This window comes from Orcinus orca, chromosome 14, assembly GCF_937001465.1.
Source record: "Orcinus orca chromosome 14, mOrcOrc1.1, whole genome shotgun sequence".
In the NCBI taxonomy this organism is placed as follows: domain Eukaryota; kingdom Metazoa; phylum Chordata; class Mammalia; order Artiodactyla; family Delphinidae; genus Orcinus; species Orcinus orca.
This window is the reverse complement of record NC_064572.1, coordinates 35231147-35259042: the sequence shown is the minus strand read 5'-3', so window position 1 is coordinate 35259042 and position 27896 is coordinate 35231147. Positions and strand designations below refer to the sequence as shown.

At 44.0% G+C, this 27896-nt stretch overlaps 1 long non-coding RNA gene across 1 annotated transcript; it reads left to right on the top strand.

The window, feature by feature from the left end:
* Window positions 1–1435: 1435 nt before the first annotated feature.
* LOC125961099 (uncharacterized) lies at window positions 1436–27896 on the top strand. Its single transcript, XR_007471414.1, has 3 exons — window positions 1436–3894; window positions 26330–26472; window positions 27315–27896. It is a non-coding gene; the product is annotated as an uncharacterized LOC125961099 (long non-coding RNA).

Genomic DNA, 27896 nt, shown 5'->3' with positions numbered 1-27896 from the left:
GGGGAGCGGGTGTCACTCCACTGCTTCTGGATGGACCTTTCTGTGTTGCCTGGGTAACGCATCATCCAGCTGACATTTTGATGGAGCACCGACTATGCCAGCCTCTCTTCCGAGTACTCAGGAGGCAAGGGCCCTGGCTTTACGATCCTGGAAGCTATCTGAGGCTGGTGATGCCAGAGGGTCCATCACCATACACAGAGTCGTGGTGGACACTCAGCCAATCCATGGCATTTTTCTCTTGAGGTTGGGGAAGAGTATCTTCAGATAAAACTTCAGTTTAGGTTGCCTAATCAGGAGATTAGGAGGAGTGCAGAAGACAACTAGATGCCTAGCTGAATGCATCTGCTTTTCTCCTCTAGGTCTGAGACATGTATCAGGAGCTGAATAGGGCCTCAACCCAGATCCAAGTCTTGGGGCAGGATATGGAGCTACTGACATTTGTATGAAAGGACCTGAGATCCAATCTGGGCAAGACCCATCGAAGAGAAGGAGAAATTGTAAGGGAAAGGGGGTTGTCTTTTGAGAGTGGAGTTCAGATATCCCTGGCAATGCCCCTGCACCCTAAAGAGTGAGTGGAATAGCATCAGCCAGCAGAGGTCTGGGTACCATCGTGAACAGCAACGTCTGTGAGACTGAAATCCATGGAGAGGGGAAGGAGAATTTAAGATGGGTAGATGGGACGTCTTCGGGCAGAGGGGGCTTTTAGCTTTCTTTTGCTTTGTACAAGAAAGTCACTTGAGGCACTCAATGAACCTTCACTGAGGGGAGTCGAGGCAACTGGCTTTGTGCTCGGGTGGAAGGAGCTAGAATACAAAGATGAACAAGGCGTAGTCTCTGCCCGAGCCCATTGGTGAGGCAGGCATTACAAAACATGGAAAAATGGCTACACTCGAGCCCTGTGAGAGAGAAACTTGCAGAGAAAGCCTAGCAAAGCCTCACATTTAAGCTCAAACTTAAACACAGTCAAATTGGCCAGGCAGAGTGGGGATGGGCCAGTGGAACAGCTGGTACACAGATCTGTTCTCATGGAGGAGCAAGGTGCCTTGAAGAATTATGTCTAGAGAGCTGGAACCAAGGGCCCAGGAGAGAGGGGAAGAGAGGGGTAGACATAGGGACAAGATTTGGAAGTGCATTCCATAGGCTATCATTTGGAAAACTATTGCAGTTTTAAAATGAGCATGGCAGGATTAGATTTTTTTGGGGGGCGGTTGTCTTCCCAATGGATTAGAGATGAGTGACGCTGGGTCAGAGGGAGGAACCAGTTAGGAAGCTACTGGTAAGACAAGAATAAATTGAGTGTTCCTAATGATGACACCTCGGTGATGAATCTATTTAGAAATGCAATATCTTATGGATTCGGGGTGGCTGGCAAACTTTTTCTTCCTTCCCTGTGGTTTCCTGGCAGTTCTTCCTTTCTGACCTTTTTTCTTCCCTTATTTTCTCTTAGTTTTTCCTGATACATAAGCATTAAAAACAAAGATTTTCGGGCTTCCCTGGTGGCGCAGTGGTTGGGGGTCCGCCTGCCAAGGCGGGGGGCACGGGTTCGTGCCCCGGTCCGGGGGGATCCTGCGTGCCACGGGGCAGCTGGCCCCGTGGGCCCTGGCCGCTGGGCCTGTGTGTCCGGAGCCTGTGTTCTGCGGTGGGAGAGGCCACGGTGGTGAGAGGCCTGAGTACCGCAAAGGAAAGGAAAAAAGAAAAAAAAAGGGGGGAAAGAAACCCCAAAAAACCAAAGAATTTTCCTCTGAGAAATCCTGCTTTCAACCCATTTAAATATATAGTGATTCTACTCTCAGAGTAGTTGCTCATTATAGTCTTGATTTTGTTTGCTGCTTGAGAAGAGACTTTTAGACTTCTGTTTTCTTGTCATGTATCTTGTTTTAGTGTTGTTGAGACTTCATTTATTTATGACTAGGTCTGTAATTATAGCCTCAAAAGATTGTTGCATTTTGGAATTTGCGATTTTCTGTGGTCTGATATTTAGTTCTTGAGTCCTTTTTAACAGTATTGCGTGCATATGGTCAAAACCCAAACATTCTGAAGAACATCCAGTTCAGATATGCCTCCCTTGCTCACTCTTGGGACTCAGCCCCCAGTCCTGTCCCCTTCCCCAGAGGCCGCCATGTCTCAATGAGAACTGCTTATGTTTCCAGGGAATTCTTCAAGAGAGAGTACATGCAAGTAGCAACAAGCAGATGTGTGCCCGAATTCCTTGGTTACCTAACTGGCGTTTTTGTTTGTTTCAGTTGCTGATGTCTATCCTGCCTTCACACCTGAGTGGGCCCTCTGGGCCCCGGGCTCCAGGAGGTCAGACAAAGGCAAACTCCTTCCTGGGAGATAGGAAGTGGTGGTTGGAAGAGGTCAGGTAGACTTCCCAGCTAAAGTATGTTTGAAATAGGCCTTGACCTGTGGGCATAGCATCTAGTAAAATGACAGGAAATGAGAAGAAGTGTCTGGTGGTGACTGTCAGAAGCCCAGCTCTCTAGACTGTTCCATCTCTTAGACAGCCAGTCTTCACGCTGGGCTGGGTGGACCGGGTTGTTATTTATCGCCTAAATCTGCATTGCCTTTTCCATCCAGAGACCCACTCAGCCCTGGTTGATAGTGCAGATTTGGATTAGAGAATCCTTCCTTGTCATGTCCCACCCTCCCTGGTTCCTAACTGGCCCTTCCAAGTGCCAGTCATTGCTCTTATTCATTGAACACCTGCATGTGCTGGGCACAGGGGAACAAAGGTGAATAAGACATGGTCCCTGTCCCGAGGAGCTCACAGCCTTGTGGGGAGAGAGGCCTGCCACGCAGCTATGCGTGGATGCCTGAGTGCCGTGGTAGAGCTCTGTTGAGGATTGTTCCCATTCAGGGATTTTCCAGCTGTCCTGTTTATGCTGGATATGGGACAAGAGCGGGCCCTAGGGTCACGATGGCTCCTACAGGCAGGATCCCTGAGTGCTTCTGGGCAGAGGTTCTGTCACAAGATGAGTGACAACCAGGAGATAGGCAGTGGGCAAGTGTTGTAGCCCATCTCTGTAGAGAGAGTCCCTCCTTGCCAGCATTATTTGAGCTGGTGGGGGCCATGGTAGTTGAAAGAATGTAGAAATGGGGCAAGGTGGTGAATTGCTTGTCTGGGGAAAGGGATTCCTGTGAGTTGAGTGAATTTTGGTCAAAGACACCCCTTTGAGACAGGTAATTCTGCTGTGATGCCCTAGTCGGTGCGGGGGGTGGGGGGTGTCTCCCAAGGGCTCACCGGTCTTATTGGTTTGTGTCTTTTCTTCTCTTTTTAAAAGTCACTTTTGGGACCCCAAAGGACAAGGACCATCAAAAGGGAACACTGACTGTGATGACAGAAAATTACTTCCATCTGACTGAGCCAGTTTTAGAAGTTTTCACAGGGAAGCTAAAACTTCCTGGATGACAAATGAGACAAGTGAGAAGGGTTTGCTGCACCAACAGTGAGTCTGGGTGGGAGGGGTAGTGAGGGGAGGGCAGTGCAGGTAGAAAGGCCAGGAGGGCCAGGGCATTGATGGGGTCAGGAAGGAGCCCAGCTTTAAGGATGGTGGGACAAAAGCATGTAGAAGGGAGAAAGTGGGATAATTAACGGTGACAGACAGAAATGTGGCATTTTCCCTAGGAGTCGAAGAATTTCACGGCGATGAGTGAGGGGACTTATACAATCACATTTGTGTTTCAGAAAAGCTCATGCCAGGTTAGAGCTAATGTTTGTCTATTTCAGAACTCAAAATGCTCCTTCCTGGAACTCCCTGCTTCCTCCCTTCTCTTCCTGGCCTCCATATCTGTAAACATTGTTTTGAAAGGCTACGCACAGTGTGCTGTTTGGGCTCAAGGGGCCAAGTCCAGCGGCAGGAGGAACATCACTTCAGAGACTCCACAGGAGACAAGGTATGATAATAACAGAAGAGACGGGGTCTGTGGTGCCCCTTCAAGGTTGGGGTAGCAGCCGGCGCAGGCACTCTGCCATTAGCATTTGGAGTGGGAAGAGGCCTTGAACCCGAGCTGATACCGCCTAGCTGCATTTCAACTCCTTCAGGCTGTCACTTTCTAGAGGCCCTGTGCTCTGGGCTTAGCTCTTCAAGCACATAGCATCATCAGCTCAGTCATGGCAAAAACCTTCATGGAAACCACAGTGGATCAGGGTGGGAAAAGGCTGCATGGGAAAAACAGTTGGTATCATAGGGTAACTTGTAGCTGACAAGTGTGGGGAGAAAACATAAGCCAAAGGGTGGGGACCTGTGAGCCCTGAGAAGGGGTGCTGCCATCAGTGCCATGCCCATTTCGGGGTCTCGGTGGCTGTGGGTAGAGGGTTCAGAGCCTGCCCCATCTCAGGGCTCTCTCTTCTCCTCCTCCCACATGGCTGCCTTGAACGTGGACTTGCAGAGTCGGGGATTTGTAGGTTATGCTGGGCCGGGGGAGTGGCTGTCACTCCATTGCCTCTGGACGGACCCTGCTGTGTTGTCGCCCAGGTCATACATCCTCCAGTTGGCTTTCTGATGGAGCACTGACAGTGTGCCAGGGTCTTTTCTAAGAACTGAAGATACAAGGGCCCATGAATCAGACACGAGCCTGCCCTTGAGTTGCTGACAGCTCCCTGATGATCCCGGTGCTAGGAGGGTTCATCACCCTCACGCAGAGAGTCATGGGGAACGCTCAGCCTCTGTCGAGACCGGAATGTGCACTTCATTTAGAGATGAGCTCCCAGCAAAAACAGGCCTTTTCCAGAGCATCACTGTCATCTTCTGTAAGCTTGAGATTGCAGACAAATGTATATGTTATTTATGGAATCACTCAGTGTAGTTTAAAATGATGCATGGGAATTAGCAGGGATTTAGTGGTTACTCTCAGGGAGGGAGGGAATAGACTAGGGGAGGGGCACACAGTTCTTAATTCTGCTGCATAACAGGAGCAGTTGGTACCCCACAGCAGGGGCATCTTGTAGCTGAAAAAAGTGGGGGAAGGTATAAGCCAAGGGGTAGATTGTTCCTTTCAGTGTATCACCGCCTGGGCTATGAGCTCATCTTTAACAGGGCTTTATCTGTGGGATCCTTGTGAGGCCTAGCTTGTGGGTGGGTCCTGTACAGAGAGATTTCATTTGCTTCTGCCGGGTAACCTAGGGACATCATCGGCTCAGTGTCAATTTTTTGAGTTCCCCAAATATGAGGGGAGTGTGTATTTCAACTCCAAAGTCTGAGTCCTAGACCTTGGTTAAGAATTCTCTGGGGACTGTCTTCCCGTGTGAACTTTTCTAATTTCCCCTTTATCTGAGAGTAAGTATTGCTTTTAGAGAGTCCCAATTTTCTGTATCTGTGTGAGGAGGGCCTTGGTCCCAGCACGCCCTGGCAAGGCCAGAGGCTCTGTCTCCTCTCCCTGCATGGGCACTGAAGGTCAAGCTTCCTAAAACATAGCCCTTCCTACCACATTCTCCCACCTTAGGCAGCTACATACGGCAGCTGCTCATGGTCAGCGCTCTGGAATTCTGTTCCCTTGGTGCTCCAGCCCCTGGGGGTGTTTCCCTTACCTTCTTGCAAGCTCAGCTATGCATTAAAATTAAGTTTTCTAAATTACACCCAACATTTTCTAGGTGTTTTGTTACAGAAAGCTCTTCTGGTTATCGTGTTTGCCCTCACGCCAGAATAGAAGCCTCATGGGCACCAGCATCTTACTTTAAAAAAAAAAAAGATCTGAACCATAAGAGTAAAATAGTTGGGTCTGCTAGAGTTAGGTAGGGGTGTGTGGGCATTCATACTCAGTATTTTTCAGTTTGTTAAAACATTTCCTACTCAGTGAACAAAGGGATCCTACTTCATATCGAAGGCCCCTTTCTGTTTCCAATTAGGAAGAGCTTTAAGTCTGTGAGCAAGCTTCCCCCTGCAGCAGGAACGGTAGGATTCTTTGGTGTGAGCAGTGTTTCAAGGCTCAGGACAAGAAGCTTGGCTTTGTGGATACAGGGCAATAGAAGTTACAGGCAAAGTCACCGGGACCTTAGCCCCTTATCTCTGGCTGAAGGTGTGGGAGCTGATTCAGCACGCATCACCGGGTATACATTCAACTGTCCAAGAAGTAACCAGCTCTTCTTGTCATATGGGCCATCTCTCCATCAATATGGGGTGTGACCATTTGGGGAAATGACGGCAAACCCTCATCCTACTCGCAGCTTCAGCATCAGATTGTACCCTGGTGGCCAGGTGGGAATAAGTGGCAAAATTAATTTGATTGCTACTTCCTTCCTTCTTCTGATCCCTCCTGTCTTCACTTTATTCAGGGCAGGTAAATAAAACTCCTAAAGAGACTAAAGGCATCCAAGGAGACACAGAGTCAGGATAGTTAGATGTGGCATCTCTGGGAATACTACCATCTCTCAGGTATGTTTGGGAGGTCTGCAGTGAATCATCTTTTTTCTTAAAACTGTGAGGACACACTGCTTGACTAGCAATTAAGAGGAAAATCAAGCCCTGTTGATTTCAGATTGCCCTCTAAGTGGCTGCTTTTAAATGTATGTGTTATACACATTCACATAAAAAGTTCAGGAAAGGGTATCATGAACAAGGGAAATTGAAACACATACTTCAGTGATAGAAGTTAAAAAAAAACCATGCAGGAGATCATCTCTATTCATTTTAAATGACTGCAAAAACAGCTCTGGTGAGCTCACTGCTAAGAAAACGTCTTCAAGGTTGAATTTGGGAGTTTCAATTCACTTAAATATCTTGGAATTGTTGCCCATTCCTCCCGGGACCTTGTTGCTCCTGTCTGCCCACCTCTGGTCCTCGTTTCCCCTTCTTCGTTTCCCATGTTTTCTTCTTGGTGAAGCCTTTCCAGACAGAGGGAGCAGCATGTGGAAAGTCAGGAGAGCTTCCCTGTGGTCTCACATCACCTTCCTAGGGGACGTCTTCTGTGTTTTAACACAGCTGCCATTGGGAAGACTGTTTCCTCCTCCTAGTGGCTGAGGTTTTGGGGTTGAAGACGATTTCCCAAATATCAGGTTGCTTTCTAGCAGATGGCAATTGGCACTTATCTCGTAGGGCCAGGTCTGCCCTCCCCCTCCTTCCATTCCACTGAAGCCAGCCCCTCAATCACTTAGGACTCAGATCCAGTCTGACCTTCTCCAGGGTCCAGGAGCATTGCCCCCAGCTGTGCCTCCTCTCATAGGGATTTCACCGTTCTGATAAGTGGCATCGCTTTTATTGTCTGCACCACTCATTTTACTCAAGGGACCCTTGACCGGAGGACAGTTGTGGCCTCTGGGAACACTGTTCTCTTCAGACAAGTCTGCCATTTGGGGAGGAACATGAGTGGAGTGGAGGAGAAGTAAGGGGATATCCACATGACAGCGAGTCACTCGAGCAGAATACTTTCTATAGAACAACACAGTGACAAATGTCACAGCCAGCCCCCCACCCGCACCTCCGGGTTGCTCATTTGTAGACACAACAGACCCTGCCTTACTCAACTAGTTTCACCTCTGTCTCTTCTCTCTTGAGATCCTAAATTTAATTCTTCAGAGGGAGGGAACACTTTCATCTTTTACATTCCTTTGACACCTAACACAGGGTTGGGTGTGCCAAAGGTTACCAACAAATGCATCCTGAATGAATGAATGAATGAATGAGAGCTCTGTGTACCAATGAAGACCTGTATTCCTCAATTCCCAGGCATCAGGTGACCATCTCAACATCCATAGTTTTTTTTTTAATCACCTCAAATCCAGGATGTCTCAAATTCTCCTCTTCTGTTTTTCTCCTTCGAATCTGCCCTCCTTCCTGACTTTCCCAGAAGAACCCTCAATCATTTTGGAATCCTTCCTCTCTTGGTACCTAAATCACCAAAGCGCATCGAGTTGATTATTTTCTTTTGCTTCCATACAGCCACAGCCTAGGTTCAGGCTCTTATCACCCAAGCCCGGACTCTTGTAAAAAGGTTTCTGTTTCATTGCCTTGTACAATTCAACTGGGCTGATCTTCCTAAAACATTTCTTTATGCAAGTCACTCAACCACATTTAAAAAATAAAAACATTGACGGCTCCCATAACCAGCGAAATGCCATTCAGATGCCTAAGCCTGCACTCAAGGCCTCCCCAGTCTGACTAGCTGGTTCCTAGCGTCTCTCTCTCTACCTTTACTTTGCAAAAGTTCCTGTCTGGCTGCACTGGTTTGCTCACTGGCTCCCCCAGCAGGTCTCTGGCATTCTTACATCTCTTTCTTACATCTCATCCTGCCACACCGCCCTTTTTGTTGGGTCTTTCCAAAGGCTGCCCGGGTCAAGGCTCAGCAAGTTCAGGTCCCATCTCTTTAACCCCTTTAGCGCCAGCCACTTGCAAAGACCACAGGCTATTTACCCTTGAAGTTTTTGAAGCTTAACCTTCAGGACCCCACACTCCCAAGCTCTGGGCCTTATTTTATATTTGTAATCTTACGTTTTCTTAGAGAAGATCTCCCAATTTTATAAACTTCCAGCCTCCACCAAACCCACACCCATCTCTGCTCCTGACCATGGGAAACTCATTTGCTGTGTAACTGATCACAGCAAATGAGGAACTGTGGGGCTGAGTTTGCTTACAAGTGTCTTATTACAATAGGACTGGAACTTCTGGAAGCTCAGAGCTCACAGTCTCCTATTTCTTTTACTTCCCTTTGGATCAAAGCCCCAAGAGTGTGTTGACATATATTTTGTGCAAAATTTAAGAGCTCCTGGATGGAGCAGAGACATGGACGATTTTGCCCTTGGCAACAAGGGACATATTGTTGGGAAGATTAAGTACACATGATTATGAAAGGAGGAGGGAAGGTAAGTACCATAAGAGAACTACACATAGTGCACTCCCGGGCCTGGTGTTGTACCCGCAGTATCCTCACACCCCAGCAGGGCATCCTGGATATGCTGGGAGGGGGCAGATCAGCAGCCAGGCCTCAAGACTGACAGTAAGGTAGTCGGGGGAGGCTGAGCTACTTCCTGGTGCTGGGCCCACCACCCTCCAACCCTGGACCCCTCCACAGTAGCTCATGAGGTCCTGTGTCCCTGGCCTTGCCAGCCAGCTCCTTCCTGGCTTCCCCAGCAACTCGTGGTCGAGGTCAAAGTGTTTCCCAGGCTAACTTGCCAACGTGCCGGGCTTTTAGGAGGGCACTTACTGCTTTTGCTTTTGCTTCTCAATCCCGTTCTGTGCCCATGCATCGATTTGGGTTTGTAAAATCAGTGAAACCAAAACACCAAATCTCTACAGTTTTCGTTGGACAGACAGAAAAAGGGGAGAGAACTTGGGGAGAGGCCCTATGTGTGTGGGGTTTTGAAGTTAAGCTTCATTAGCTTCAAGGCTGTAGCCTCTAGTCAACCTCGTTCTTCCTCCTGAGCTAAACTGTTCCTCTTTTTCCTTGATTTGAAACCCCTCACTATCATCTCTTTGAAGAGTTCCCTTTGCTACAGATGCTGAATCCCCATTTCAAGTGGAAAGAAATATAAGGAGAAGCTGTGGCTTGCTGTCTTGCTTGGGAGTCAGGAAATCAGTTTCCTTTCCTGAAAAATTGGTGCTTATGCTGCCTTCTACTAGGGAAGTGGAAGTCTGATGTCACCCATCAGCTCCTTTCTCTGCTTGCACTGCCAAGAAGCTCAGAGCTGCATTTTGTGCGCAGTTAGTTAACTCCAGTCCCCTGAGGCTAATTCTTTGGGATTTTACTTCTCTACTCCCTCTCTACCACCTGGCTCCCCCGGCACTGCCCCCCCCCCCATTTTGTGCTAACAGGCTTTGGTTCTGTTATATTTTAATAGGTTTATATAGGTCAGTTTGCAGCTTTTGCTGAATCCTTATTTCACCATTCCCCATGCCTTTTCATATACTCCCTTTATGAGAAACCTGGGCCCACTCCCAGCTGGGGACCCATGGTGGCATAGCTTTCTTCCCTTCAGGACTGAGGAGGGTTTTCTCCTCGGCAGTGGCTTCTCATGGTGGCTCCTTCCATGCCTGACAGCAGCTCTGAGGCCTTCTTCCGACCCAGCTTCTGTAAAACAGCTTTAGGAGGCTTTTGCGTTTGTAGGACCCATGTTAGGCCCTGGCTCCCTAAACCCTTGAAAGGACTGCCTGTTTCCCTTTCTCCCCATCTCCCAGCCTCTTTCCTGCCTTGAGGGGGAGAAGAGCACCGTGAGGGCTTCTTTGTAAGCCCTTCTTCCTTGCCTTCCTCTCTCTACTGGTGACTTGGGCCTGGGAGGCGGGGCCAGTCTCAGCAGGCCTGGTTACCCTGGCAACCTGGGTGGGGCTAAAGCCTACCAATGGTTGAGAGTTATTCAAAAACTTTCAGTTGGTCCGCACCGGTTAGAAAGGTTGCCAGGGCAGCAACTCTAACTGCATTTCACAGATGAGGGGCGTGGCTTGGTCAGAGTCATTCAAGCTGGGATTAAAATGAAGAGAGTGTATCACACTATCTGCCATGATAGCTCCAGTATCACCTTCTGCTGTAAATTGGAAATGCCAGGCCTGAGTAAATCTCAGATTTGCGCTTACCAGATGGCCAAACATGGCCTTATTCTGATCCAGGAGTAAAATCTAATGCCACAGTCCACTTAGGACAAGTCTTCCAAAGTGTGGACTTGAGGTTGCCTGAGTCAGAATTATCTAGAATGCTTGTTTCAAATGTCAACTCCCAGGCCCCCTACCTACTCCTGGGGATGGGCCTGGGAAGATGAGTTTTTAAACAATCCTCCCAGGTGACTGCTGTTTTGAGGACCACAGATTTGGGGGATGATATATCTGCATATATAGATATGCAGGGATGAGCAGAAGATTATAATATTTACAGTTACTTTTTAAAGATCAATTTTATTGAGGTCTGATTTACATACAATAAAATATGACTATTTAAAATGTACAGTTTGAAGGGCTTTGACAGATGTTAACACTTTTGTAACCATCATCACAATCCAGGTAGAGGACTTTTCCCTCGTTCAGTCATTCCCCACCATTCACCCCCAGCCCTAGACCCACTGATCTGCTCTCTGGTCCAACGAATTAGCTTTACCCTTTCTAGAGCTTCCTATAAGTAGAATTATGCAGTGTGTCCTCTTTTGTGTCTGACTTCTTTTTTTTTTTTTTTTTTTTTTTTTGCGGTGCGGGCCTCTCACTGCCGTGGCCCCTCCCATTGTGGAGCACAGGCTCCGGACGCGCAGGCTCAGAGGCCATGGCTCACGTGCCCAGCCGCTCCGCGGCATGTGGGATCTTCCCAGACCAGGGCACGAACCCGCGTCCCCAGACTCTCAACCACTGCGCCACCAGGGAAGCCCGTGTCTAACTTCTTTGCTTAGCATGATGTTTTTGAGATTCATTCATGTTGTTGAATTTGGCAATAGTTTGTTCCTTTTTATGGCTGAGTGATAGTCCATTGTTTGGATATACAAGGCTCTGTTTATACATTCACTTGATTTGGTTTGGGTTGTTTCCAAATATTGGCTATTATGAATAAAGTTGTTATAACCATTCTGCAATCCATCCAAAGTCAATTTTTGTGTATGGTATGAGGAAAGGATTGAGTTTCCCTTTTTTTCCCCTCAACTAGTAAAGGTGTATAGTTGTTCCTGCACCATTTGTTGAAAACACTCTCCTTTCCCCCATTGAAAGTCAATTGACCATATTTGAATGGAGTCCATTTCTGAACTTTATGTTCCGTCAATCACATGGCTTACCCTTAAGCCAATCCCCCACATTGTTTGTTTTTTTTTTTTTTTTTTTTTTTTGCGGTACGCGGGCCTCTCACTGTTGTGGCCTCTCCCGTTGCGGAGCACAGGCTCCGGATGCGCAGGCTCAGTGGCCATGGCTCACGGGCCCAGCCGCTTCGCGGCATGTGGGATCCTCCCAGACCAGGGCACGAACCCGTGTCCCCTGCATCGGCAGGCGGACTCTCAACTACTGAGCCACCAGGGAAGCCCTGTATTTTTTTTAAATAATTTATTTTTGGCTGCGTTGGGTCTTGGTTGCTGCGTGCATGCTTTCTCTAGTTGCGGCGAGCGGGGGCAACTCTTCGTTGTGGTGCGCGGGCTTCTCATGACGGTGGTTTCTCTTGTTGCGGAGCACGGGCTCTAGCCGCACGCGCTGGCTCAGTAGTTGTGGCACGTGGGCTCAGTTGCTCCGCAGCATGTGGGATCTTCCCGGACCAGGGCGTGAACCTGTGTCCCCTGCATTGGCAGGCGGATTCTTAACCACTGCGCCACCAGGGAAGTCCACCCCCCACCACCACCCCCACCCCCACATTGTTGATTACTGTAGCTTTATAATAAAACTTAAAATCAGGTACTGTGAGTCCTTCAAATTCTATTTTAGGTTCTTTGCATTTCCATGTAAATTTTAGAGTCAGTTTATCAGTTTCTACAAAAAGGCTGCTGAGATGTTGATAGGGATTACATTGAATCTGTAGATCAATTTGGGGAAAATTGACATTTGGTAATATCGAGTATTTTAATCCATAAATATGGTATATCTATTTATTCAAGTCTTTTTAAATTTTAGGATTGCTTTGTAGGTTTTCAATGTGCAAATCTTGCGTATATAGTTTTGGCTGTTCTTATATCATTTTCCAGTTGTTTGTTGCTGGTATGTAGTATATGGAAATACTATTGATTTTTGTTTATTGACCTTGTATCCTGCGACCTTGCTAAACCCTTATTAATTCCAGTAGCTTTGTGATATTTTGAGACCAATGAAATATCTCCTTTTTATCATACTTTTAGCATCCATTGAAAGGTTTTGCCAGCAATAATTATTACCATGGTATTTCCCAAATGATTTTCTATTTTCATTTCTTCTACATGTACAAATTGGAATTTTACTGAAAGGAAGAGCTAGCCCTTCTCCTTCATGTATTCATTATAACAGTGTGGACTCATGGATATTTATTTCATTCTATGGGTTATAATCCATTATTACTATTATATTTTGTTATTTAAAATATCCCTGACCTGACCTTTGGGTGCTCCTTTAATTTGCCTCCTGACAACTTGACACGCTCCCGTCATGTATGTGATTTGGATTTTTCTTTTCACTAACTGATTTTCCCCCTGGTTATGGGTAGCACTTTCTTTCTTCTTCATATGCCTAATTTTTTATTGTGTATGACATTTTAAATCTTGTGTTTAGTAGTGCTTTATTTTGTTGCATTACTTTAAAGAGTGTTTGGTTTTGTTGTAGCAGGCAGTTAAGATGGTTCATATCAATCCTTTTCAAGCTTATTCTTTAAGTTTTAAAGGGCAGGTCTAGATTTTCCTGTACTGTAGGGTTATTTTAGCCACACTATTAGGACATGACACTTATGTGATTTCTACTAAATCCCCTATGTATTCAACAAAGTTCCTCCACCTATTGTAGGAGTTAAAATGATTCCCAGCCTTGTGTGAGGTCTGAGAATTGTTTGGCTTAGAGCTCCCTGGAAAATTGTCTTTCCTTGTTAGTTGTTTTCTACCAACCTCATTGAGTTTTACCCTATGCATGCTCAGATTTATACTCAGCCAAAGATTTAGACTCCTCTGCAGATTTTTGGAGCTCTTTCTCTGCAAAGCTCTCTCCTCTCCAGGACTCTGCCTTGCAAATTCTAACTGCTTCAGCCTCTCCATGTAGTAAAAGCTCATTATGGTCTTCATTTGCATTTCTTTGATGGCTAATGATGTTCAACATCTTTTTATGTGCTTATTTGTCATCTTTATATGTTCTTTGCTGCAACATTTCTTCATGTCTTTTGCCAATTTTCTAATGGGATTATTTGGCTTTTTTATTGTTGAACTTTGAGCATTCTTTATCTATTTAGAGATGAGTCCTTTGTCAGATATGTGATTTACGAAAGTTTCTCCCAGTCTATAGCTTATCTTTTCATCCCTTTATCAAAAGTTTTTCATTTTGTTAAGTCCTGTTTATGAATTTTTTTCTTTTGTGAATTGTCATGTCTAAGGACTCTTTTTTGGTGTTATGTCTAAGAAGTCTTCACCAAGCTCCAAGTGCTGAAGATTTTCTTCTGTTTTCTTCTAGAAGTCTTATAGTCTTACATTTAAATCTATGACCCATTTTGAGTTACTTTGCACATAAGATGTGAGGTTTAGGTCAAGGTTCATTTTTTTTTTCCTATGGGTGTCTTTTAGTTGCTCCAGCACCATTTGTTGAAAAGACCATCCTTCCTGCATTAGATTGCTTTGACATTGAAAAAAAGCATTTGGCTGTACTTGTATGGAGTTATTTCTGGGAGCTCTATTCTGTTCCATTGATCTTTGTGTCTATTACTCCAACAATATCACACAGTCTTGATTACTGAGCTATGTAATCAGTCTTGAAATTGGGCAGAGTTATTTCTCCCACTTCATTCATCATTTCCAAAACTGTTTTAGCCATTCTAATTCCTTGGCCTTTCCATATACATTTTAGAATAACTTGTCTATATCTGAAAAAAATCTTCCTGAGATCTGGATAGGAATTTCTCTCTCTCTCTCTCTCTATCTATCTCAACACTGTGTTGAGTGTACTGATCCATGAACATGCTATGTCTATTTATTTAGAACATTCTTAATTTTTTTCATCAGCATTTTCTGTTTTATATTCAGTCCTGTATGTTCGTTACATTTACACTCAAGCATTTAATTTTTTTTTTTTTTTTTTTTTTTGCGGTACGCGGGCCTCTCTCTGTTGTGGCCTCTCCCGTTGCGGAGCACAGGCTCCGGACGCGCAGGCTCAGTGGCCATGGCTCACAGGCCCAGCCGCTCCGCGACATGTGGGATTTTCCCAGACCGGGGCACGAACCCGTGTCCCCTGCATCGGCAGGCGGACTCTCAACCACTGCGCCACCAGGGAAGCCCTACAATTGATTTTTATAAGTTGAACTTGTATCTTACAATCTTACTATTAGCTCTAGGAGATGGGTGTTGTTTTTTGTTGGTTTTGCTTTGGTATATTGCCTAGGTTTTCTATGTAGATTATTATGTCATCTGCAGATGTTCTGTTTTTCAGCTTTATTACAGTATAATCTCAAATTAAAATTGTATATATTTAAAGTGCATGATGTGATGATTTGACATACTTATACTTTGTGAAATGGTTACCACAATCAAGTCAACACAGCCATTACCTCATATGGTTACCTTTGTTGCTGTTGTGAGAATGCTAAAAGTTTACTCTCTTAGCAGATTTTAAGTACACAGTGTAGTGTTGTTAAATGTATTCACCATGCTGTACCATGCTCAGATCCCTAGAGTTTATTCATCGTATAATGGCAGGCTTGTATCCTTTGACCAGCATCCTTCCATCTGCCCCTGGTAACCACTATTCTACTCTGTGTTTATGAGTGCAACTTTTTTTTAAAGTTTTCATGTATAAGAGAAATCATATGGTGTTTGTCTTTCTCTGTCTTACTTATTTCACTTAGCATAGTGCCATTGAGGTTCATCCATGTTGCCACAAATGGCAATATTTCATTCCTTTTTTATGGATGAGTAATTTTCCGTTGTATATGTTATACCACAATTTCTTTATTCACTTATCCATCGATGGACACTTAGGTTGTTTGCATGTCTTGGCTATTGTAAATAATGCTGCAAAGAACATGGGACACGTACATCTTTTCAAGTTAGTATTTTTTTCTCTTTGGATAAATACCCAGAAGTGGAATTGCTGGATTATATGGTAGTAATTCTATTTTAAATTTTTTGAGAAAACTCCATACTGTGTTTCATAGTGGCTGCAGCAGTTTACCTTCCCACCAACAATACTCAAGGTTCCCTTTTCTCCACATCCTCACCAACACTTATGTCATGTCTTTTTGATGATAACCATTGTGACAGGGGTGAGGTGTTATCTCATTGTGGTTTTGATTTCCCTCATGATTAATGTTGTTGAGCATCTTTTCATGTATTTGTTGGCCATCTGTGTCTTTTTTGGAAGAAAGTCTATTCAGATCTTCTGCCCATTTTAAAATCAGATTGTTTGCTTTTTACGACTGAATTGTATGAGTTCTTTATACATTTTAGATATTAGCTTCATATCAGATATATGATTTGCAAATATTTTCTCCCATTCAGTAGGTTGCCTTTTCATTGTATTGATGGATTCCTTTGCTGTGAAGAAGCATTTTAGCTTGATGTAGTCCTACCTGTTTATTTTTGCATTTATTGCTCATGCTTTTGGTGTGACATCCAAAATATCATTGCCAAGACCATTGTCAAGGAGTTTTGTCCTTATGTTTTCTTCTAGGAGTTTTGTGGTTTCAGTATTATGTTTCAATCTTTAATCCATTTTGAATTAATTCTTGTGAGTAATGTAAGATAGGGGTCCAATTTTATTCTTCAGCATGTGGTTATCCAGTTTTCCCAATGTCATTTATTGAAGAGCTTCTCCTTTCCCCATTGAGTATTCTTGGCTCTCTTGTCAAATATTAGTTGACCATATATGTAAGGGTTTATTTCTGAGCTCTTGATTTTGTTCCATTTGTCTTTGTATCTATTGTGATGCCAGTGCCACACTGTTTTGATTACTATAGCTTTGTAATATAGTTTGAAATTAGAAAGTGTGTTGTTCTTTTTCCTCAAGATATTTTGGTTATTTGTGGTCTTTTGTGATTCCACACAAGTTTTTGGATTTTTTTCCATTTCTGTGAAAAATGCCATTGAAATTTTGTTAGGGGTTACATAAATCTATAGATGGCTTTAGGTAGTAGGGAAATTTTAACAATATTAATTCTTCTGATTAATGAACATGGGATATCTTTCCATTTGTTTGTGTCTTCAATTTCTTTCATCAAAGTCTTGTTGTTTTCAGTGTACAGATCTTTTACCTCCTTGGTTGAATTTATTCCTATCTTATTGCTTTTGATATGACTATGAATGGGATTGCTTTATTTCTTTCTCAGATATTTCATTGTTAGTGTACAGAAATGAAACTGATTTCTGTATGTTGATTTTGTATCCTGCAGCTTTACTGGATTCGTGTATTCTTTGTCTTTTTTGGTGGGGTCTTTAGGGTTTTTTATAAATAAGATCATATCACCTGCAAACAGAGACAATTTTACCCCCTTCTTTCTGATTTGGATACATTTTATTTCTTTTTCTTGCCTAATTGTTCTGACTAGGACTTCCAGTACTATGTTGACGTGAAGTGGTGATTGTGGGCATCCTTGTCTTGTTCCTGATCTCGGAGGAAAATCTTTCAACTTTTTGCCATTGAGTGTGATGTTAGCTGTGGACTTGTGATATATGGCCTTTATTATGTTGAGATATGTTCCTTCCATACCCAATTTGTTGAGGGTTTTTATAATGGAAGGATATTGAATATTGTCAGATGCTTTTTCTGCATCTATTGAGATGATCATATGATTTTACGTATTTTATTAGTTGGTGTATCACATTTATTGATTTGCATGTGTTGAGCCATCCTTGCATCCCAGGGATAAATCCAGCTTGATCATGGCATATGATCCTTTTAATGTGCTATTGAATTTGATTTGTCAATATTTTGTTGAGAACTTTTGTACCTATATTTATCAGGGATGTTGGTCTCTAGTTTTTTTTTTTCCTTGTAGTATCCTTATATGGCTTGGTATCAGATTTCATTCTGGCTTCATAAAATGAGTTTGGGAGTGTTCCCTTCTATTCAGTTTTCTTGGAAGAGTTTGAGAAGCATTGGCATTAATTTTTCTTCAGATGTTTGGTAGAATTTGCCAGTGAAACCATCTGGTCCTGGGCTTTTCTTTGTTGGGAGGTTTGTGATTACTGATTAGATCTTCTAACTCATTATTGGTCTGTTCATATATTCTGTTTCTTCATTATTCACCCTTAGAAGGTTGCATATTTCTGGAAAGTATTCCACCTTTCTAGGTTTTCCAATTCATTGGTATATAATTGTTCATAGTAGTCTTAGGATCATTAGTATTTCCATGGTACCAGTTGTAATGTCTCCTGTTTCATTTCTGATTTTATTTATGTGCATCTTTTCTCTCTTTTTTCTTAGTCTAGCTAAAGGTTTGTTAATTTTATCATTTCCAAAAAAAAAGCAGCACCCCAGTTCTTTATTAAGAAGTTCCCCTTGGACTTCCCTGGCGCTCCAGTGGTTAAGACTCCCGTGCAGGGGGCACGGGTTCGATCCCTGGTTGGGGAACTAAGATCCTACATGCTGCAGGGCATGGCCAGAAAAAAAAGAAAGGGCTCAATAAATGTTAGCTGTTACTATTTTTTAAAAAACGAAGTTCCGGCGCAGTTGAGAGTCTGCCTGCCGATGCAGGGGACGCGGGTTCGTGCCCCGGTCCAGGAAGATCCCACATGCCACGGAGTAGCTAGGTCCGTGAGCCATGGCCGCTGAGCCTGCGTGTCCAGAGCCTGTGCTCCGCAACGGGAGAGGCCACAACAGTGAGAGGCCCGCGTACTGCAAAAAAAAAAAAAAAAAAAATGTTCCCTTCTATTCTTAGTATTCTGAGAGTTTTTATCATGAATGAGTATTGAATTTTGTCAAATGCTTTTTCTGCACCAGTAGATCTGATCATATAGTTTTTCTTCTTTAGCCTGTCAGTATGGTAGATTGCATTGACTTTCAAATATTGAGCCAGCTTTGCATCCCCGGAATAAACCCTACTTGGTCATGGTGTATAATTTTTTTAACATATTATTGAATTCCCTTTGTTCATATTTTGTTAAGGATTTTTGAAGGATATTGATCTTTTTTTTGGCAATGTGTTTGTTTTGTTTTGGCATCAGAATAATACTAACTTGATAAAATGAAGTTGGATCTTGAAGCGCTATATGCACCCCTCTATTCATTGTAGTATTATTTACAATAGCCAAGATATGGAAACAAACTAAATGTCCATTGTTGGATGAATGGATAAAAAAATTATATTTATATATACAATGGAATATTATTCAGCTATAAAAAAGAAATCCTGCCATTTGCAACAACGTGGATCAGCCTGGAGGATGTTATGCTAAATGAAATCATCCAGACACAAAAAGACAAATATTGCATCATCTCATTTATATGTGGATTTTAAGAAAGTAGAACTAATAGAAGCAGAACGTAGAATGATAGTTGTCAGGGACTGGGGGCTTAAGGAAATGGGGAGATGTTGGTCAGAGGATACAAACTTTCAGTTATGAGATGAAATAAGTTCTGAGGATCTAATGTACAGCACGGTGACCATAGTTAACAATACTCTATTGTATACTTGAAATATGCTAAAAGAGTAGACCTGAAGTGTTCTTACCCACACACACACCAAAGGTAACTATGTAAGGTGATGGGTGTGTTAATTAAATTGGTTGTGGTAATCATTTCACTGTGTATGCATGTATCAAATTATCATGTTATACACTTTGAATATATACAATTTTTATTTGTCAATTATACCTTAGTAAAGCTGGAAAAAATGAATTGGCAAGTTTCCTCATCTTCTCTTTTCTGGAAGAGATTGTGTAGAACTGGTGTTAATTCTTAAGTGTTTGGCGGAATTCAGTGGTGAAGCCATCTGTGCCTGGAAATTTGTTTTTGGGAGTTTTAAAATTATGAGTTCAATTTCCTTAATAGTTACAGGGCTATTCAAATTATCTGTACTGTATTGGGTGATTTGTGGTAGTTTGTGCTTTTCAAGGAATTGGTCCATTTCATCTAAGTTGTCAAATTCATGTGTGTAGAGTTGTTTGTAGTATTTCCTTATTATTTTTTGATGTCTGCTGAGTCTGTAGTGATATCGTCTGTTTCATTCCTGATATGGATAATATATGTCTTCTCTCTTTTTTTCTTTGTCAGTATTGCTAGAAGTTTGTTGATTTTATTGAGCTTTTCAAAGAGCCAGGTTTTGTGTCATTGATTTTCTATGTTTTTTGTTTTCAATTTCATTTATTTCTGCTATTATTATTATTATTTTCTTCCTTCTGCTTGCGTTTGGTTTACTTTGCTCTTCTATTTTTAGTTTCTTACTATGGGACATTAAACTATTGATTTGAGGCGTTTCCTAAGTGTAAACATTTTATTTAGTGCTGTAAATTTTTCTATCAGCACCAGTTTAGCTGCATCACACAAATTTGGGTTATATTGTATTTCCACTGTCATTCAGTCTAGTGTTCATCCTTTGGGCCAAGGGTCAGTAAACCTCAGTATAGGGACAGATAGTAAATACCTCAGGGTTTGTGGGACTATGATCTATGTCACTCCTACTCGTCTTTTTCTTTTCCTTATAACATTTAAAAAAAATAAACTTATTTTTTAGAGCAGTTTTAGGCTCACAGCAAAGTTGAGAGAAGGGTACAGAGATTTCCCATATACTTCCTGCCCCCACGTTATCAACATCCCGGACCAGAGTGGTACATTTGCTACAATTGGTGGACCTACACTGACACATCATTATCATCCAGAGTTCATAGTTTACATGAGGGTTCAGTCTTGGCTTTGTATATTCTATGGGCTTGGACAAATGTATAATGACGTGTATTATAGTATTAAACAGAGTAGTTTCACTGCCCTAAAAATCCCCTGTGCTCTACCTACTCTTCGCTCCCTCCCCTCAACCCTGGCAACCATGAATACTTTTATTGTCTCCATAGCATTGTGTGCAGGTTTTTGTGTGGACACAAGTATTCAGTTCCTTTCAGTAGGAACATAATTGCTGGATCATATGGTAAAGTATAATTAGTTTTGTTAGGAACTGCCAAACTGTCTTCCAAGGTGTCTGTCTCATCATTCTACGTTCCCAGCAGCAGTGAATGAGAGTTCCTGTTGCTCCACATCCTCACCAATGTTTGGTGTTGTCAGTGTTCTTGATTTTGGCCATTCTAATAAGTGTATAACGTTTTAAAACTGTAAAACAATTCTTAGCTTGCACACTATACAAAAACTGGCTTGTGGAGCTATAGTTTGCCAGCCTCTGCTTTAGACCCGTTTCCCACCATTCACTTCCTGAGTATGTCTATAGCCTAGAATGCTACATGTCCTGGCTGCGCTTTTTTACTACTACTACTACTACACACACACACACACACACACACACACACACACACACACAGTTAATGCCTTACTTCTTCCAATTTCTCTACAACTTTCTCTTTTTCCAGGACTCATTTCAATTCTTACCATGGCTTTCATGAAATTTGTTCTGTCTGATTCATTCTACACCTGACTCTCTTTCAGAAAACTTACTGCATATACTTTTCCTAACATTATTTTATGCTCAGTGCATACTGCCATGATGTAGCACTTTACTGTTCCAGGTATCTTAATTTATTCCTGCAACTAGATTGTAGGTCCCTGGAGAGCTAAGATTTGTCCTAGCAACTGCAGTGATAACAATGCTTTGTTTTAAGACAACCCTTTCTGGTTTATAAAGTGTTCTTGTGGCCTTTTTCTTTTTAGTTCATCAGGAGAACCTTATGAAGCAGTCTGGGCAAGGACTTTTATCTCTAGTTGACAAATGAAGAAACTAAGGCTCCGACAGTTGACATTGTCCAAGGCTCACGACTGGTAAATGACAGATGTAGAGTCCAGTGTCGGCCACTTGCTGCGCCAGCACCCTGACACCCAGCAGTGGACGGGCACCCGAGTACCCTTGGCCCAGCCTGTTGAACGAATGCCTGATGCTGAGAGTCTTTGCCCATTTCCCTGGCGGTGTCATCGAGTCCCCCGCATCCATACCTCTACTTCCTCCGCGCTTCCCCTGCTCTGTTTTCTGCTACTATTATTTTACAGAGAATTTGGGCTGTCACCCTCTAGGAAGAGATTCTCAAAGTAGGAACCTCGATCCTTTCATGTTTGGAAAATTTTTCTCCAGAGAAAGAGGATTCAGCCTGAAGCGTGCTCATTACCGGGAACTGTTCTTGGCTGGAAGAAGGCCACATTCCAGGGGAAGCCTTATGCCCCAGGGATGTTTTACAGCTGCCCCGAGGAGAGACCTTCCCCACTGTCACCGTGTCCTCCATGGGAGCCTACAGAGGGTGGGGGGCTGGGCCTGTTGGGCTCTGGCACAGGAAACTGCCTCTTTCATAGTGTGGTCTCTGCATTAACAGAGGAGATGTTGCTGGAAAAACTAGGGATGGGGTTTTCACAGCGTCAGCAAGCAGTTTGGCCAGCACGGGAGTGAAGGCAGGCCTGATCACCTCTGCTCTGCAGCAAACACCCTGTACCTGTCCCCAGAGTGAGCCCACATGCCTTACACTTAGAAGAAGGTTTTCACCTTGCGCCTGGGGTTTCAGAATGACCATTTTCCCTCTGGACGCCCTAAGCCCAGGCCTGGACCTGCCTGGTGAGGGGGCAGCGGCCTTGCTCTTTCCATGCAGGCGTGGCTCCCATAGGCTTGCCCACCTCCACCCCAACCCCGGAGCCAGAGGACAGCCTGGGCAAGATAACCGGCCCTGCTGGCCGTAAGTCCAGCTCCCAAAGGTAGGACTTTAAAAGGAGAAGCTTGGGGAGTTCCCTGATGGTCCAGTGGTTAGGACTCGGCACTTTCACTGCCATGGCCCTGGATTCAGTCCCCTGTTGGGGAACTAAGATCCCACAAGCTGCGTGGCGTGGCCAAAAAAAATAAAAGGAGAAGCTTGTCTGGACTCAGGCAAGGAGGCTCCCTGGAGCACATGACAGACATACTCAGGTCCTGGGGGGCCCTTTCTTTGGGGCTCAGCAGTTATATATATATTTTTTTAATTTAATTTAATTTTTATTTTTGGCTGCATTGGGTCTTCATTGCTGCGTGCGGTCTTTCTCTAGTGGCGAGTGGGGGCTACTCTTCCTTGCGGTGCGAGGGCTTCTCCTTGCGGTGGCTTCTCTTGCTGCAGAGCACGGGCTCTAGGTGCACGGGCTTCAGTAGTTGTGGCACGTGGGCTCAGTAGTTGTGGCTCACGGGCTCTAGAGCGCAGGCTCAGTAGTTGTGGTGCAGGGGCTTCGTTGCTCTGCGGCATGTGGGATCTTCCCGGAGCAGGGCTCGGACCCGTGTCCCCTGCATTGGCAGGCGGACTCCCAACCACTGTGCCACCAGGGAAGTCCTCAGCAGTTATATTAATTCAAAGAGAACACAGCGTCCTGCCTGGAGAAACTCATTTTCCTTTAAGGTCTCTTCCTTTGTTCAATCCTCTACAATCCATTGTTTCACTCATTCGAGTCTTCCTGACTGCCTCCTCCTGGAAGTCTCTGAGGGCTGAAGACTTCGGGGGGAATAAATAATAAACGACGCTACTGAGTGCTGAGTGCAGGCGACACCGTTCTAGGTGCCTACCTCGCATTAACTCAACCCTCACGACAACATCCTGAGGCAGACACTCCACTTAATCTGGAATTTTCGGAGGAGTGCTGCCTGCCTACCAAAGCATGCAGTAGGGCAGGAGCCTGGAGTGGAGCTCAGGCCTGTGCTCCGGACCCCCACCTTCTACTGTGCCTCCAATTTGTACGTCAGTCGGGGAGATTAGGTGCAGATAGAGAAACCAAGCCTGGCTGGGATAATCATCAAATGGATTTCTGAAGGCTAAGGGGGGCTCGTGAAATCTCTGAGAGGGTGGACTCTGGCTGGATCTGATCCCATTTCTGCCCCTAAGCACTCGGGAAGACAATGTTTCTCAGCCTACCTTTCAGTTAGGCCAGTGGAAGATGGCGGGAAATGATGTACAGCACTTCCAGGCCTGGTCCTAAAAGTTCTCGCCAGATCTTTGGCTTTCACTCTCCTGGGAGAGGGAGTCTGGGACAGGGAGCCACACTGTAGAAGCAGCTGGGCCCTGAGTCACCGCTGGGTCAAGTGCTGCCCCGTGAGCTGCCCAGCCTGCACGGACCTGCGTGTGATTGGGAAATAAACTCATTGCGTGAGCTGCTGAGAGGTCAGGGTTTGTTTTCTGGAATGACCTAGCCTATTCTGACCAATAAAGCTAGAAGACTAGGCTTGGGGCCTTCATACTCAGACACAATGCCCTAAATCATATTCCAAAGCTGCTGCCGTGGAGATATCAATGCTACCGCTGCCGGCGTATATACACTGACTTATATGACCGTCACTGGGACACCAACCAGTGGACGCTGTGGATGGAGCCTCTGCTGGGCCGCGTCTGGAGAGCGGGGGCTGCCCCCCACCTGCTCGAGTAGTGGAGTCTGCACAGCCTAGATGATTATGATGTGGTAGTCCTGCCCTCAAAGGGCTAACTGTCCAGTTGGAGGAGTGAGAACTCATAAAAGGCTACTGTAACAGAACAGGAGGTGGTGAGTCTGTGAGAGAAGAGAGATGCTGGACTCTGATTCCTGCAAAGAGAGAAGCTTTTAGGTCAGGATGCGTGACATATGTGCTCTTGGGTTTCTGGGATATTGTCTAAATCTGTGTCAAATTAAGTCACTATCTTCTGTAATTTAAGAACCTAAGGAAAAATATTGAAGATAAAAATGGGCACAGGAGTTATATTTATTAACAACAACAGAAAGTCCCTACAACCCCAAACTCGGTGTATGTATAGATATGGATGTACGCACTTCACCCTGCTCTCTAAGTTCATTGTTAACTTCCTCCCCTTCCAGACAGCCTTATTTGGCAGAGTGAAGTGAAAGGCAACTTTGTTTTTTGTTGTGACTCATTGCATTTTTTCAGGTCTTTTATTAATGAACCCAAAGTGCTACTCTTTTTCTATCAGTACTTTCATTAATGACACAATAACAACAACATCATCAGTGGCTCTACTACTATTCTTGATCGTCACTTATTGCGTTCAGTGTCTGTTAAGGTTCTGAAAAAAAAATTCCATGTTGTTAAAATGATCTTTCAGACAGGTTTAATGGCTAAGACGGAGGGCTGTTAACATTGACTTCCCCACACACATTCTTGTTTTTTCGTACCCACTAATCATTCATTCTGAGGTCTATTTCCCTGGTTAATAACATAAAACATTGCATTCATTAGTAACCATTCAAAATATAATCCCTGACACAATTATCACCATATTAATTTCATACTTTTGTAATATGCTTGTGTTCCCAAATCTTCCTGGGTCCCTTGAAGGTTGCTATTCTGCAGATCTTAATAAAGCACAGCAAAAGGTTGGAAACCAATTTTATGGAGCCTAAATAAATTATGGTACATCTCCCAGTGGAATACTACATATTTGTAGAAAATAGTGAGCGGATGGTTCATGTTCTGATATGGAATGATCTCCAAGATATATTAAGAAAGAGCCAAGCACAGAACAGAGTACAGAGAATGCTCCCATTTTTGGTGTAAAGGAGGTGTTAGAACATGTGTTAGCTTGCAAAAGCATGAAATACCTCTGGGTGGATGCATACAAGAATGAGGAAACATTTATTGCCTGTTGGGGCAGGGGGAACTTGTGTGGCTGAGAGGCTGGGTTGAGGGGGAGAATTTTCAAAGTATCTGCTTTATTTTTACACCCTAAATACTTCAGTGTGTATTTGCTAAGTGTGAGACCTTCTCTTACGTAACCACCATGCAGTGATAAAAATCTGGAAGTTTAGCATGAATATACTATCATCCAATCCACAGTCCATATTTTGGTAATTTCAGCGGTCTCAATAATGACTTAATAGCCATTTTTTCCCGAGTCTAAGACTCAACTCAGGAGCATATGTTGCATTTAATGTCCTTTAATGTGTATGTTAGTTTCCTTTAATTTGGAGGGCTTCCTATGCCATTCTTTTTTGTCAACAGCAGCAGTGATTAAGCCTCTTTAAGCAGCTTCTCAGGAATGCTGAGACATTGCCTAGATGGAGGCAAGTCGGAGCTAGAATAGCAGAGCCTGAGGGATGGCTGTCAGCTTCAGCCTAGTTTGTGGCCTAGTATGTGGAACCCTTTTGAGGACTCCTTGGAATAGTGGAGTTGTTCTGGAGAGGGTGAGAATATGCTCCTGGTGCACAGGGATGGGTGAGTGGGCTTCGGTCCTCATAAATTGGGTCCAAGTGGAAACTTAACCTTATTCTGAGGGCACAGGCTGGTGAGGCTAGGTGACATTCAGATTACATTCTTAGGTACATTTATAAGGGGAGGTTGTCTATACTTCTCATTAGAATATTTTTTAGGCTTTTTATTATGTGACATTTTAAACACATATAAAAGCAGAGAAAACAGCTTAATGAACCCCCACGTACGTACTCATCACCTGGCTTCGACAATTATCCTTCTTCCATTGAGCTCTCCTTCTCCTTTTTTCCCATGAAAAATTTTAAGTAAAATCCCCCATATGTCTTATCTTCTTACCTTCAAATACTTCAGAATATATTTCCAACAGATAAAGGATTTTTTCAAAACAGGACATGCTACCATTTCATTACCACATCTAGTGAATTAATAATATTGTCTTAATAAAATCTAGTATCAATGCACATTCCATTTACAATCTCTCATGAATGTCTTTTTGCAGTTGGTTTATTTGTACTGAGATCTGAATAAGAAGCCATTCTGATGTGGTCCTACAGGACAGCAGTGGAGGAAAATACTCCCACTGGGTAGAACTTCACCCAGTGCAACTGGCTACTATTTGCCTGAAATGAGAGGTGACCAGAGGTATGGATCTACTCTGATTCATGGGCAGTGGCTAATGGTTCGGCTGGCTGGTCAGGGACTTGGAAAGGACACAGTTAAATGATCACAGTGGGGAGGTTCTGGGGAAGAGGTGTGTGAATAGATATCTTTGAATGACCACAGAATGTGAAGGTCTGTGTCCCCATAGTCGCCTAAGAGTAATTATATAAGAGAAATGCTTTGATAATCAGGTGGATAAAATCATCTGTTCTCTGGATGTTAGTTAGTTTCTTTCCCCAGCAACCTCTGTCCTTACAAAGGCCTCATGATCAAAGTGGCCAAGGCAGCAGTGATGGAGACGACTGTCCACCTCCTAAAGTCTCTGTCTACAGTCACTGCTGAGAGGCCAACCCGCCAACAGCAAAGACCAACACTGAGCCCCCAACATAGCACCATTCTTCGGGTGAATCAGTGAGCAACCTCCTCCATGTAAGGGGTGGTATTTTAATCTCATTGACACAGACACCTACTTTTTTTTTTTTTTTTTGCGGTACGCGGGCCTGTCACTGTTGTGGCCTCTCCCGTTGCGGAGCACAGGCTCCGGACGCGCAGGCCCAGCGGCCGTGGCTCACGGGCCCAGACGCTCCGCGGCATGTGGGATCCTCGCGGACCGGGGCACGAACCCGCGTCCCCCGCATCGGCTGGCGGACTCCGAACCACTGCACTACCAGGGAAGCCCCAGACACCTACTTTTGATATAGATTTGCTTTTCCTGCCTGCAATATTTTTTTCCCAAACTGGTATCCATGCACTGACAAAATACCTTATTCACCAAGATGTTATTCCACCTTGCATTACTTGTGACCGAGGAACTCATTTTACAGCCAATGAAGTACAGCACTGAGCTCACGTTCATGGAAGTCACTGGTCTACGCATCGTCTTGATTACCGTAGCTTTATAGGAAGACTTGAAAATCTAGGAAGACTTGAAAATCAGGTAGTGTAAGTCGTCCTACTTTGTTCTTCCCTTAAATAGTTTTCTGGCTATTCTAGATTCTTTGCATTTTCTTATAACTCTTAAAATAAACTTGTCAATTTCTACCAAAAAAAACCCTGCTGGGATTTGAATGGGATTATGTTGAATCTGTAGGTGAATTTTGAGCGAACCGACATCTTAACAATACTGAGTCTTCCAACCCATGCACAGGGCATAGCCCTCTATTTATTTGTCGTCTTTACTTTCTCTTAGCAATGTATTGCAGTTTTTTGGTATACAAGGTCTTGTGCACCCATTCTGTTAAATTCATTCCTAATTATTGTATGGTTTGTGATGCTACTGTGGCTTCGGGCTGGGCTTCCAGAAGGGCTATGACTTCTACTTGGACTGATGCTGGGGCTGCTTTGACTCTGGCTCCTGGCCGACTGCCGCTGTGTCCAGGCTCTTTTGCTTCCTCCATCACTTTATT